Source organism: Protopterus annectens, chromosome 6.part0 (assembly GCF_019279795.1).
Source record: "Protopterus annectens isolate FY-2018-M chromosome 6.part0, PAN1.0, whole genome shotgun sequence".
NCBI classification, from domain to species: Eukaryota; Metazoa; Chordata; order Ceratodontiformes; family Protopteridae; genus Protopterus; species Protopterus annectens.
In genome coordinates this window covers 532630788-532643287 of record NC_056737.1, presented here as the reverse complement: position 1 = coordinate 532643287, position 12500 = coordinate 532630788, and the positions used below count along the sequence as shown (strand labels likewise).

The following is a 12500-nucleotide window of genomic DNA, read 5'->3' as shown; positions in this document are numbered from 1 at the left end:
TTGCCAAATTTTTATCTGCTCTGACCCAAATAATTTCAGAACTGAAAACTGTTCCTCCATCTACTTCTTTTCCTCCTCCGAGCCATACCAGTCCGTCGGAGCTGGAGGAGTTGGACCTGATGATTGTGGAGCCTTTGGAACTGATGCCTGCTCCAGTGCCACCGGTTCCGATTACTCAGACTTCCTCGCTGCCTATCGAGGAGTCTAGGAGCCAACACTCACCAGTCGGGTCTGGGGAGGATAGTTGGACCAATATTTTGGTTCCGAATTTGCCTCATGGGGCTTCGGCTCATATGACTTTGGCTTGTACCTCTGGATCAGAGCCCACTGTTCTGGTGCCAAGGGAATCATCTGTTTCTTCAGATCCAGCGGTTCCTTCCCACAAGAGCAGAGATGCTTTTCAGGCCATGAGGAGAGTAATGTCCCCCAGGACATCACAACTTCAAGACCAACTACCTCTTCCCTAAAAGCAACTGTGTCTACTTCTGCCTCACAGATCACTTTGAAGCGTAGAGACCCTGAGCCTGAAGCATAGAGACACTGAGCCGCAGGAAGCCCCATTGGGTGGTCCATGCTCTTCTGAGGCCTCACCAGAAGCTCCCACTGATGAGGTTCCCAGGAAGAGAATTTGCAAGAGGAAACATGTAGACTCCCTGCAGGAGTCTATTACATCTGGCACCAGCTTGGAAGAATTCCCCCCTCTGAAGATATCTCATTTGCAGATATCTTGGAAATCCTAAAGCAGAGGGGTGGCTGGAAGCCCACCAACTCTACTGAGGATGCGTTGGTCCTCCTGAAAGCTTTTGGGTCTCAGCCCTCCACCTCTTGAGTGTCTCCACCCTTCGATGAGCTTATGGAACTGGTCTCACGAAGGTTGTGGGTGTCACCGGACACCATGGAGCTTGTCTCTAGGAGGCCCAATAAATTTATTTCTGCCCTTCACAATAAGACCTTTCTCACAAAGGGAGTGCCTGTTGATGCCATGGTGGTGGTGGAAGCCACCAAAAAGGAGATGTCAGAAAATTCTTCCTCTGTCCATCCTCCTAACAGAGACTCTAAGATCATGGATAGATATGGGAAGCACATGTTTAGTTCAGTGACTTTTGCCATGTGTTCACTGAACTACTTCACAAATTTCACAAGACTGCAAAGAGACCTCCTAAAACAGCTTGGAGATACTCTGCAGGGTACGGTAGCTGAGGGAGCTGCAGACAAGGTTACATCCTAGCTTGCTACCCTTAATTCCATAGTGAACTCTTCCATTCATCTGATTTCATATGCAGCTGATGGAATGAATAGGGCAGCAGGTACAGGAATTGCTCTTAGGAGACACTCCTGGATGCGCTTATGTTCCTTTGCAGAGCCCTTTAAGTCATCCTTTGTCAAAACCCTTTTTGATGGCTCATCTCTCTTTGGGCCCAAAGTTAAGGAAACTCTGACCAGGTGTGAGCAGGAAGGAAAGACTGTCTGCCATTGGAGTTTGTTTTTCCCACTCCTACTAGACCCTACCCCAAGGGTCAAAAGGGGGGAAAGTTGTGGTTCCGAAAATCCCAAGGAGCCTTTCTGGACACACGTGGTGAACCCCCCTCCAGGGGCAGAGGAATGGGTAGTAATGGAAGACGCTGCCCTCACGACAGAGGGGGTCCACAAAATCAGGGTGACAGAGACCAGTTCTTTGGGAAGCCCTACCAGCGCTCCTTAAAGGAGGCCCGACTGTCCTACTCTGGAAGCAGTCGGGGTTGCTTATCTTTATACTCAGATGCCTGGCTAAAAATAACAAATGACAACTGGGTACAAAGCATAATTTCCAGAGGATATTTTATTCCCTTCGCCACTCCTCCCCCCTTGATAACAAAAATCCCAGATGTTCCATGATAGGATCTGGAATTTACTCAAGATTCTTTTTAGTTCCAAAAAAGACAGGGGACTGGAGACCTATTTTGGACCTCAGCAGACTAAACTGATCCGTCAAGAAGGAGAAGTTCCAGATGGTCACGCTACAGTCGATACTTCCTTTCTTAGGGAAAGACAATTGGATGTGCTCGCTAGATCTCCAGGATTTGTACTACAAACCATCCAGGGATTATCTGCGCTTCCGGCTGGGAGCTAATCACTACCAGTTTTGAGCCCTGCCCTTTGGTCTCACTACAGACCCCAGAGTGTTCACCAAATGTATGGCAGTGGTCACAGCTCACCTGAGGCATTTGGGATTCCTGGTGTTTCCGTACCTAGATGACTGGCTCCTCTCCACCACCACTAGGCATCAGCTTATACAAGCCAGAGACACCACACTTACTCTTTGCAATCAACTTGGGATTACCATAAACTCAGAAAAATCTGCCTTGTCGCCATCGCAACATATCATTTTTATCAGAGTAGATTTAAACACCACCACCACCACCACTTTAAAACTTCCTTTAGAAAGGATATCAGTACTTTGTCAGCAAATTCTGAATGTCATTTCCAGAGACAAGGTGCCAGCCTCAGAAGTGCTAAAATTGTTGGGTATGATGGCAGCTGCAATAATAGCAATTCCATTGGGTCATATGCACATGCGGATTCTACAATGGCTTCTGTTCACGCAATGGTCTTATCAAGAGCACCCAATGTCACATCTCATTATTCTAACAAACACATGCAAAAAGGATCTTCGGTGGTGGTTGACCTCTCTTCAAGTAATGATAGGTCATCCTTTTATCCTACCCACACCATCGGCCATGATGACCACGGACGCTTTCTTGATCGTGTGGGCAGGGGCATTTTCAGGAAGAACAGCCCAAGACACTTGGACTTAACAAGAGACACATCTGCATATCAATGTCCTGGAGATGAGAGCGGTACTCTTGGAATTGCAGTACTTTCAGGACTCTCTCCCTCTGGGACAATTGTGATTCAGACAGACAACATGTCGGTGGTCTGGTACTTAAACAAGGAGGAACCAGGTCCTATCCTCTTGTTGAGAATCTCTAAGAGTATGGCAGTGGGTTACATCCACCCAGCATTTTCTGATAGCAATGCACATCCCAGGGAAATCCAATGTGATTGCAGACAAAACTGAGCAGGGCAATTTTGTTGCCTCACGAGTGGTCCCTCAAAAAAGAAATAGCGGAAAGAATATTCCGCAAATGGGGCCAGCCTTGCTCTGATCTCTTTGCATCCCTCATGAACACAAAATGCAGAAGCTACTTTGTCCTGATTCCCCCTCCAGGAGATTCCCCAAGGGATGCACTCATACACAATTGGCCTCCGGGTCTCCTTTATGCATTTCCACCAATTCCCCTGATACCCAAAGTATTACAGAAAGCCAAAGCCCTGAGAAGAACCATCATTGGCCTCATCAGATTTGGTTCCCCTTCCTTCAACCTCATCTGTTGGAAGAGCCTTGGATTCTAGACCCATTTCTGGACCATCTGATGCACTCATTGGTGCTCTTCATCCCTCCCTTCAGTCCCTAAAATTGACAGCCTAGCTGCTCCATTTCCCAACATAGCCAGGTTCCATAACCTCTCAAACAAAATGCAACATACCTTAATATCTTCTCATAAATCCTCTACTAGGAAGTTGTACCTCAGCAATTGGAAGAGATTTTCCATATGGGCTTTCTCAGAATAACATTGACCCTTACCAAGCCTCTGTTTCCTCTACATTAGAATTTTTGACTATGCTTTTCAAAAAAGGAGCAGCGGCAGCTACAATTCGTGTGCAGCTTGCTGCCATCTCTAATTTTCATCTTGGTACTGAAGGCTTTAACATAATGTCACACAAGCTATCCAAAGCCTTTCTCAAAGGGACTTTCCATCTTAGACCACCAGTTAAATCCACTTATACCCCCTGGAACCTAAATTTTATGCTCTCATGCATTATTTTCCCACCGTTTGAGCCAGCGTCTTCATGCGATTTCGTAGCCATCACGTCTGCTCGAAGAGGGTCAGAACTTGTCCATAAAACCTTAACTGTAACCAGCAAGGAATACCAACAATGGCTGATTTTTTAATGAACAATAATTTTTTCAGCCAAGGGTTCAGTCAGCGTAATGAACCTAATGTAAACCACATGACTGACACAAATGTATTAGGGGATAAAATTGATGAATTTGACAATAAGTTATACAAATATAAAAAACTGCAATTGGAAGTCGCATATCTTACAGAATGTGTTAAACACAAGGTTGTCCCAAAAGGACTAAGACAATGGCGTTTTCCATCTGGGCTGGTGGAAAATTCTCTTTTTCACCAAGAGCTGTTGGCATTGTTTGATCGACAAGGGATCGAATTCCTACAGGCTCTCATTGCTTTTTATTCTAAAGATATTGCGGTTCTTGCAGCTGATTTGGATGCCCTTGAAAAATACATTACTTCCAGTGATGATTTCTTGCGTTTAAGTACGACTATTGTCGATCTTTTCTAGCATTGAGGCTAGTATGGAGAAATTACTATTTAGTAAAAAGAAAAAATTAAGTCGAGATTTAACGGACTATGCGAATAAAACCGCTTATCCCAGGCCTCAAAATAAAACGCAGGTTATTCAAGGGGAAGTGCCCAATCAAACTGGACAAAATACGAATGTTATCCCAGTAGATAACACCAATAATGACAATAACCAAGAAGGTTTTACAACTCAACGGCAGGGCTATAGAAGGAGCCCAAGGCTGAATAATAACAACAGTACCAACGTTAATAACATCAATCAGCCAAACACCTCAGCAAATGGACTGAGGGATAACATTCAACCACAAGGCCAGTCTATGGTAGATTTTGACCAACAGGACAACCAGGATTTTCATCAGGCCAACAACACCCGAGCAACCAACCGTACGTGGGCCCAGACAGGGAACAATACGAGGAACAAGAAAAGAGGGGGGAGGAAGAGATGATCCAGGTTCCCCCTTTTGGTTTGGAACCAAACATCCTGAAAAGTAGTAACAATGACTTTACAGTGTATAATTATACACTTATTGAAATCCATCAGGATATTGTCAACTTCTTTGCAAAAGATTTATCGTTTGTTCCAAGCAACATATGGACATAGGGAAAACACTGGTGGACCTAAAAGTTTTGTTAGAAAACTTAACTTACATTCATTGTTGGGTAACAACACAGAGTTACTGAACCCCTTAGGGTATCTAGTACATATAATCCACCCTCCATCCGAGCTTATTAGTGTTTGAGAAAATGTGTGAAACAGATTTGTGGGCAATTAAAAATCGGATTATGTATAGTAATCAAAAGATCTTAACAATATGACCACACTGGAATGGGATTTTCTCCATTTATTAAGGGATTGTAGGATCCGTGTCATGAAACCGGATAAAGGGGTGGGGTGGTTTTAATGGACCACTTTAAATATGTGGAATACATGAAGAAGCATTTGGATACACCAGCTTATAAGGAAGTATCTCTGAATGAGATACATGGAGCCTATAGGAAGATTAATAACATACTATATGATTTACTTATGGAAGGTTTTATTATTCCAGAAACGTATAGATATTTGCAGATGCCATCCTCCAGAATCTCAGCCTTCTTTGGAACACCAAAATTACATAAACAGCTTTACTCACCTCCGTTCAGGCCTATTGTTGATGGCAGGGGTTCGCCCACTTACGCATGTGCAAGACTAGTTGATAGTATTATTAAACCTTTACTAGCACAGGAGGCACATATCTGTAAGGACTCTTGGTCCTTTTTGAAAAACATTGGCGAAATTGAATATACCCCGGACATAGTTTTTCTTACAATAGATATAAAAGATCTGTATACAGTTATACCACAGGATATAGGCCTTAATTGGGTGAGAGAATTTATGGTTGCCAAGAATGTTGACAATAACACCATTTATTTGACTGAAACACTCTTGGAGATGGTTTTGGTAAATAACTTTTCTTTTATGAAAACAATTTTACCTTCAAACCTCCGGAGTAGCAATGGGGTCGCCATGTGGGGTTCGTCGCCAATGCAGTACTGTCACATTGGGAAAAAGAACTTCTATTTAAGGATGAGGTTTTTAAACAGTATGTCTCCTGGTATACCAGATACCAGGATGACATTTTCTGTTTATGGAAAGGCAATAGTGAGGACATTCCTAACTTTATAGAACGAATGACCAACATGACAAACTTTTACAGTTCACTTTTAACACACAGGAAAGTGAGATCAGTTATTTAGACATTCTTCTTACAAAGGATGTTAATAACAAAAGACTGAAAAGTAACATATATAGAAAATCCACATATTCTAATAGTTTTTTGCATTTCTCCAGTAGCCATCCCTACTACCAAAAAGATCGGTTGTAAAAGGTCAGTTAGTGAGGGCGCCACGTATGGTTACTGATGATCTGGATTTCCAACATGAATGCAACAAACTAAAAATATGTTCTTGGCAAGAGGCTATCCACTTACTTTGATTGACAACATCATAGTGGAAGTAGTAAACAAACGGAAGTCAGGCCATTTTATTCCCTTCTTAATAACAAAACTTTCGGGAAGAAGAATTGGCACTAATTCGTTAGTCTGCCAACTAGAGATAGAAGTAAGGACACTAATTATAATGTGTCTTTTTACACACTTTCTCGCTAGATTTTCAAAAATTAGGGAGATCCTGTATAAGAATTGGGACGTAATTAATCATGACAGTACTTTGTCTACAGCATTAGGTGAAAACCCAACATAACATACAGGAGAGGCCAAAACCTTAAAGCCATTTTGGAAAGGGCACCAAAAGTTCATTTCTCAGCCCCAAAGGAATGTACAAATGTGGTGCCTGTGCAGAATGCAAATTTATTAGAGTGGGCACTCAGTTCAACATTAAAGATAGGACATATAAAATAAGCAAGCATTACAACTGTGAATCAAAATCTGTGGTATATGCTGCTCTGTGTAGCCAATGTGAAGCTTTCTACATTGGCAAGACAGAGCGTAGATTCAAGACCAGAATACACGAACACATTTATGCTATTAGCAGAAGGGATGTGAACAATGCCCTAGCTAAGCATATTATCAGCAATACAGGGCATTCCTTCAACTTTGTTATACTCCAACAAAGAATGCCAGATCCAATGGGTGGTCCCTGGCAAATTAGGTTAGAGATAGATGAATTGATGTGGCAGGTACGAACTAGAGCACATTTATTACCTGGCATCAATGACAACCTATCAATAAAATGTGTATTAAAATGGTTATCGTATAACAGATAACACATATAGGGAAGGTCTCTCACATTTTGATATGAAATGGACCCAACATCAATTATTCCCTAACAGAATGCACTAATGTAAAATTGTATTATTTTATGATTATTGTATAGGAATTCTACGGGCAAAACTAATCAGTATTTTTAATGTTTAAATGTGGAAATAATGTTCCAAATTGTGGAAATATTTTTGGTTACAATTTAATATATACACAAATATTTTTAGTTTATCATTCACTGTTTTTATAACATTTTAATATATCACATAAGTATGAAGCAAGTTGTATGATTAAATAACCCAGTAATTATAGAGTTTAACATCTGTGTAAATATTTTGATGAATGGAGGTACTTGCAACAAAGTATTACTTGCTGTTCCGTTGCAATGCCTATAGAGGCACTCTATCTTTACCTTTATTCAAGGCTTATGTTTGCAATGGATTATACTACTTTAAGGTAACCTTAGTTACAACTAATTACTAAATGCACTTTATTCCAATTGGTTCTATACATATATTTTAAGAAATGTCATTTCCTGTTCTGCTGTTTGTCTGAGGAAGGCTAAATATTTGATTTAGCCGAAAGCGCTAACATTAATTTGGAGTCATTAAACGTCTGTTAATTTTACGAAGTAGTCTCTCATAGTGTTCTTGTTCGTTGTTACGCTCTTTTGGTTCAACAGTTTTTTCGTTTGTGGTTTGTCCATAAAACCTCCGTATTTGATTTTTCATGCTGACAGAGTTTCACTGCAAACAAATCCTTCATTCTTACCTAAAGTTTGTACTGAAGCTAACCTTAACCAAACTATAGATTTACCAGTGTTTTTCCCTAAGCACACCAACAATTTGGAGTATATGCTGCACAAACTTTACGTTCACAGACAACTCAGATTTTACCTAGATAGAACCAAAGAATTCAGAAGATCTGAACAACTTTTTGTCTCCTTTTCAGATTCTAGAAAAGGTATGCCTGTGGCAAAAACAACTCTATCAAAATGGTTATCTGAATGCATCACTTTCAGCTGCCAATTTACCTCTACAACACAAAATTAAGGCTCATTCAACCAGAGCTGTGTCCACATCTTCTGCTTTTTCACCTAGGTTACCAATAGACAATATCTGTGCAGCAGCTACTTGGTCAAAGCCTCATACCTTTATCACTCATTGCAAAGTCAATAAGGCCTCCAGGGACAGGGCCTCCTTTGGTTCTACTGTCCTGAGAAACATACTCCCATGAGCCACCTGAGAAAGATGGTACTTGGGATGCTACCCATCTGTAAGAATGAACAGCGAGATAGAACAACTTCACATAAAGAGGTTATGTACTCACCATAACTTTCCATGTGAGTTGTTCATCTTACCTTCATTCTTACTTCCCACCCTCCTACCCCCTCCAGGTTTTTTCGAGGAACGAGATTCATGTTTTATTATGGTTGCTTTGTCTTTCCTATGGTTTTTACCTTAAAAATAAATGACAGAATGGCATATGGTATTATTAGAGGCAGCAAACAAGATCTGAGGTAACACAAGGTGCATCATGGAATAGGGACTTGGCCTTGAGCTGTCTGAAGACCTTGAGCTTTGTAGCTGGCCGACTCGGAGTTGAGGATCATCTCCAAACCCATGTGTAAGAATGAAGGCGAGATGAACAACTCACATGGAATGTCATGGTGAGTACATAACTTCTTTATATATATGTGTATATATATATATATATATATATATATATATATATACACACATATATTCAGTATTCCGAGCCCATAAAGTGGAATCCTGAGAACAGCGAAAGCTCAGAAGCGTGAAATTCAAAACCTCGAATACCGGCAGTTTTGAATTTCGTGCTTTTGAGGTTTCGCTGTGGTTATGGATTCAGGTAGTGTGTGTGTGTGTGTGTGTGTGTGTGTGTGTGTGTGTGTGTGTGTGTGTGTGTGTGTTAAGGTTTTTGGGTTGGGGCTTTGGGGCTGTGGTGTGTGTCAGTGTGTTTTGTTGCTGTGATATTTGTGTGTGCGAGGAGAATGTAGCTTGTGTGGTGATATTTTGTGTGTTTGTGTGTAGTGCGACCTCGGAGTGAGAACATTTAAGCAGGGTGGGTGTGGTGGGCGCAACCCCCCACATGGGGGTGCAGGGGTCTTGCCCCCCTGCTTTTATGTAGTAGAGAGCTTGTGTTTGTGTGTGGGGAGAATGGTGTGTGTGTGCAGTAGAAGCGCGAAATTCAAAATCTCCTGTGTGCGAGATTTTGAATTTCGCAGTTCTGAGTTTTCGCGGTTTCAAAAATTCAACTTTATAGCTTTGAAATACTGAATTTCGATATTTCAGTATTTTGAGGATATAAAGTGAATCCGTGTATATATATATATATATATATATATATATATATATATATATATATATATATATTGATAACGGGGGGGCAGGATGAAGTCTTGCGACTCCCCAGATATCAGTGTGTAACACATATAGCGGCCCAATGGAAATATCTAGTGTGGTAAGAGCAAACCACAAAAGAACTATATAACCAGAGCGGGTATACAGATACTTCAACAGGATCACATGACCCATAATATGAAATACAGCCAAGATATCATTAAGAGATCCTGAGACAAAGTATTGAGGTTACTTGCAAAACTAAAAATAATAAATCAGAGGCAGTTAGTTGTGGTGTGAATAATATTTTTTTGCCCCCCCATCTAAAAGAGTGACATCTTGTGCCAATAGCTATGCCAACCTTGTTATGGCCTTGTGGGAAAAACAAAAGCTTTTCTCTTCGCCCCATTACAAGAAATATGTCATATTTTATAGACGCTTTGTGGATGATTTGTTTTTTCTCTGGACTCAAACTCAGTACAGCCTTCATGATAGATTGTTAATTTCGTGTGCTCTATATTTCCTTATTAACAATCTATCATGAGTTTGAGTCCAGATGTGCCCATAGCCACGCCATCCCTTTGTAGGAACAATTCATCATTAAAGAAAAATATATTATTCTTTCTTTAATGATGAATTGTTCCTACAAAGGGACGTTTTGTGGATGATTTGTTTTTTTCTGGACTGGAAGTAAGGATGAATTAAGCAGTTTCTGAGAACAAATGAATTCATTCACTAGTTTCTTGAAATTCACTCTGACAGTTTCAACCAGTAGTATCCCTTTTCTGGATGTCTTTATTCAACGTTTAAGTAATGGCAAACTCAGTACTGGTGTATATAGAAAATCTTGCTATAAAAATACACTGCTACATAGAGAAAGTATGCATCTTAGATGTGTATTCACTAATATTATTAAAGGTCAGGCAATTCAGGCATCCAGGTTAAATCCTATGCAAAGTAATTTTGAGACAGAATTGGCAAGCCTTCATGATAGATTGTTAATAATGAAATATAGAGCAGATGAAATTAATGTAGGCTTTCAGTGTATTGAGAACCTTAGAGTAGACAGGGCATGCCCATATTTTTCTGAACAAGGCAATGAATATCACACTATAGAAAGGAATACTACCCATGTTAATGCTTTGACACAAAAAAATGTCATTATTTTATACACATGACTTCTATCAGACCAGAGATATTTTGTGTAAACATTGGAATGTTTTAACAGTTGACCCAAATATCAGAGAAATTGTTGGTGAATACCCACAGTTTTTATTTAAAAATAAAAATAATTTACATAGACTTTTATGTTATACAAATGTTAATTCTATTCATGAAAGTAAAAATCACTTGGGTACTAAATCTTGTAATAAATGCAATTTTTGTTCATTTATATGTACTTCGAACATGTTCATACATCCCAATACATCTCAATTTTTTAGTTTTGATGTCAGTGCTAGTTGTGACACAGAACATGTAGTCTACCTTGCTTCTTGTTCCTCTTGTCCTGCCTTCTATGTCAGTAAAACCAATAGAAGGCTTAAGGACAGAGTGAGGGAACACTTATATCAGATCCATGTCCAGTCGACCACCAGTGCTTTGTCTAAACATGTATTAGAAACTAATGATTCACATACTTTTAAGTTTCTAGTTATATACATTAATACACCTAATTTGAGGGGTGGGGACCTTAGGAATCATACTGAAAGAAATGAAACCAGCTGGATTATCAGACTGCAAGCACATGTTTTTCCTGGTCTTAATGATAAGGTCCCTTTAAGACCAGCCCACAAGAATAGGAGGTTCCGTTTTAAATAATTTTTTAAATATATCTTTTCTACATTCTTATTATTTATATATTTTTTATTTTATAATAAATTGTTATTATCGTGGTTCAACTCTGTCTGATATACATATGTATATCTTTTATGTTTTAGTGATGTCTTTTTATATAGTATAGGTGTTTGAGCTATTTTTGTTTTTTATTTAAATATGTTAGCCATTTATAACCTTTTGTATAAGTATACACCTTTATTTATTCATTGCTTATCCAACATGCATATTAATCAATTATAATGTCATTCTTTTATTTTAAAAAGTAATTGAAGATGTTCTTGAATATATATAAGGTGTGTCTTAAACTGCTCTACACTTTTTTGGTTTGAAAAAGCCATTTTGGCGAAAGCGCTCACCAGTTATCTGTTAATAAAATACTTGTTTTTTAAAGAATTCAAGAGTTTTCTACGTTTTTGATTTGGAATACTCATATATCCTTGGTCTGAAGAGACTTGTCGTATGCTGTTCGTCACTGTTTATATGATTTTGGTGAATATTCATATATCCTTGGTCTGAAGAGACTTGTTGTTTGCTGTTTGCCACCTTTTACATGATTTTGGTCTGAAGAGACTCATTGCATGTTGTTTGCATGGTTTTGGTCTTGAGCAGTAATTTATTTTTATGATTTCAAATGTAAAATTAAATTAAAAATTAAATGAATTAAAACCAGAATGAAACATCTGATGAAAGGAAAGGAAATATCTGGTCCCTGTGTAGAAATACTGTAGATTTTATCCCATTATGATGGGATATGACCAGTCCATATGTAAATAATATCCTAATTCACCAGTGTCTTTAAGACTTAACAGTTTGGTTAAGATCAGATACCTGATCACAGTTCTCTATATTGCTGTTGTCCAGGATATTAAGAGATATTGTAGTGCAAAATGGAAACAACTGAAAACAGTGAGTGGGATTAAATCATTCTCTAGCTCATTTGCATTTCATCCATTTGTGAGTACCTGCAGAAGTATAGATTGTGTGTGTGTGTGTGTGTGTGTGTGTGTGTGTGTGTGTGTGTGTGTGTGTGTGTGTGTGTGTGTGTGTGTGTGTGTGTGTGTGTGTGTGTGTGTGTGTGTGTGTGTGTGTGTGTGTGTGTGTGTGTGTGTGTG

General features: G+C 39.4%; 1 protein-coding gene across 1 annotated transcript in view; it reads left to right on the top strand.

Moving 5' to 3' along the window:
- The window catches only part of LOC122803869, a 1036817-nt gene that overhangs the window by 654176 nt on the left and 370141 nt on the right, over positions 1-12500 (top strand). The window lies entirely within an intron of this gene.